The 2,684-nt window shown below is 60.5% G+C and overlaps 1 long non-coding RNA gene across 1 annotated transcript; it reads right to left on the reverse strand.

The window, feature by feature from the left end:
• Nucleotides 1–532: 532 nt before the first annotated feature.
• LOC139362675 (uncharacterized) lies at nucleotides 533–1,505 on the reverse strand. Its single transcript, XR_011621828.1, has 3 exons — nucleotides 1,385–1,505; nucleotides 1,098–1,294; nucleotides 533–660 (listed from the first exon to the last, which is right to left on the reverse strand). It is a non-coding gene; the product is annotated as an uncharacterized lncRNA (long non-coding RNA).
• Between the last annotated feature and the right edge of the window lie 1,179 nt (nucleotides 1,506–2,684).

Below are 2,684 nucleotides of genomic sequence, written 5' to 3' on the forward strand. Positions count from 1 at the left end.
TGCCCGGGCTGTTGGCTGAGGGAGCAGGGAGGGGCAGAGACACGATCTGGAGCCCGGGACTCAAACATTGGGTCTAAAGAGCTATGGAGGCCCTGACGGAGCATGTGTTTATGGGGGTTGAATGCAGCCACGATGCCACATTAGAAATCACCAACGAGAAACACTAGACATTAGAAATCACCAACGAGAAACACTAGACATCAAAACTAAGAGCATTTAAAATACCCATTAATTCATTAAAACAATCATAAACCTGTTATATGTCAACGTAAATACCTTATGACAAACAGCTGTATTTTCCAAAACAAAAAGCATTTAGGGGGCGGCGTGGCATTGTCTTCGTGTCTGCAGAGCTCTCGAGTGTCTGACTCGGAAGAGTTGGATTTTCCTGCCTGCTCCTGCATTCCACCTGCTTGCAGAGCAAGGAGACAGTTCCGTGCAACACAGACATGCAGCTGGCAAAGTGGGTCCCTCAGGGGGTTTCGGGGATGCCAGGGTCCAGGAGCCTCGCTGAGAGCTTCCAATATGGTCTCGAAGGTGCTCAGCAGAGCCAGGGCAGTCAGGGAGCTGGGGAGCCGGACTTGGGGGCTGGGTGCCGCCTCCCTCATCCAGAACAGCCCCATTTGTATCAGATACATGTCTCGGGCTCCGAGTCAAACGCTGTGTGTACAATAAGGTGGACACGCCTGCTCTAGGGCCTGGGGCTACACTGGAAAGGTGAAGCTTTGGGATGGGATGGTGGAGGGGAACCACTAGGGCCCTGGGAGATAAGGGCAAGAGGCCTCAGGTGTGCCCAGGTGGGTGAGCCAGGGCGTCTGCAATGCTGCTGGTCCAGTCCCAAAGCCAGCACAGAGGCCCTGCTACCTCCACCTGCTGACCCCAGTTGGACTCCAGGAATCGCTCCTGGCAGCAGCAGGGAGTCCTGTGGAGCCAGGGCACAGAGCCACGTGGTTCAAGGGTGGCTGCTGCCAGGAGTGGAGAGGTGGCGTGCACACGGGTGACCTTGGGTGCACAGGTGCCGTGTGCACACACAAGAGATGGTTGGCCCACGGGATGTTGCTATTCCTCCACCTCCCCAGCGCACTTGGTCCACATACCTGCCCTGCTGCACCTGGTGCCACACCCTTGGGAGCACTGCCGAGGCCCAGAAGTCCTGGGCATGAGTGTGGCCTCCTGACAGGTGGGGCTCTGGCTCTCATCTGGGAGCACAGCAGAAGCTCTTGTCTGGGAGCATGGCTGTCCAAGCCTGTGGAGAGTTGTCCTCCAGAGCCACCTCTTGCTGGAGGCAGAGCGCCTGCAGCAGGATGTGGGCCTCACATCTCAGGGCCTTGGCCTCCCTCGTGCTTACCCCTCCCACAGGCTCCTCTGCCCTTGCCGTCCTCACCTGGACCCTCTCCGAGATCCCCGAGTGTGCATCCCTTCAGGAGCCACTGGCACAGTGTCTGTTTCTTGCCTCGCTTTCCTCTCCAGGGTATCCCCTGCTGCCCTGCATGAGGCTTCTTTACCTGCTGTCTGTTCACCCCAAGGCGGGAGCTTCCTGAAAGCTGGAGCACCGATGGCGCGGTCCCTGCAGAGTCCCCAGCACCCAGTCAAGCCGCTGCGAGGAGGACTTGGGCCTCAGGATGCACGTGCAGCCATGGAGACCCCACGGGGCGGCCACTCGGATGATCCTGGCCTTCTGGGTGGTCCCTGAGGGTTTGTTTCTTTCTGGGACTTTCTAACAGGAGGCCTTGCTCCTTGCCTCCGACTCAGCTGTGCCTGTGGCTTCCCCAGTGGGTCGGAAGTCACCGCTCATCTGATGCTGGGCGTCCTCCTCCCCCACCTGCACAGCCCCCGGGGCTCCAGAAAATTCCACCTCAGCCTGACAGGGCTCTCCCTCCCCCACCTGCACAGCCCCCAGGGCTCAGCCTGACAGGGCTCTCTCCAGGCTGGTGCGGGTGGGGATCGGCCTGAGAAAGTCTTTTCCGGGTCACAGGCAGCCCTGAGCACACGCTGCACAATGCACCCACCCCACCCACTGACCTCAACCCTTGACCCCCGACCCCTGACTCTGGGGACACGGGACCCTCCCTTCAGGAGGTCTGGCCTCACCTCACTGGCTAGTGGCCCCCAAAAGCAGGAGGAGCCAATGTTCACTCCACAAAGCCCTAGGCCAGAGGCCAGGAAAGGCACCCATAGGGCCTGGGGTGAGCAGGGAGAGGGGGAACTCCATGGTGAGTTTGGGGATTAACCACCCTCTCCGTGGTGGGTGTGGTGGCTGCCACAGTCCAAGCACAGGAAAGCAGGAGAGGGAAGCCCGGCCCCTCATCTGAGTGAGGCAGCCAGGGCCCGAACTGGGCTGAGCCAGCAGCAGGATCGCCCACCAACAACAGAACCCTGATCCCAGACTCAGACACCAAACCTCAAGGGCAACCCCCAGCCTTCCACCCTGTGTCTCCTCCCCACTCCGCTGGGCGGTCCCCCTTCCCTCCTTATCCCTTCCCCTCCCCTCCCTGTCCCTTCCCCTCCCCCTCTCCCCCCAAATCCCCTCCTCTGTCTCCTGCTCCTCCCAGAAGCCTCTTCTCACCCGAGGGCCCACCTTCAGGCTCTTAGCCCCACAGGCCTCACCCGAAGACCATCCCTGGTTCAAGGCCAGCGCTGGAACACTGGGGTGCTCAAGGGCCCTGGGCCCTGGTGAGGGTGGT

Source organism: Macaca nemestrina, chromosome 4 (assembly GCF_043159975.1).
Source record: "Macaca nemestrina isolate mMacNem1 chromosome 4, mMacNem.hap1, whole genome shotgun sequence".
Classification (NCBI taxonomy): Eukaryota; Metazoa; Chordata; class Mammalia; order Primates; family Cercopithecidae; genus Macaca; species Macaca nemestrina.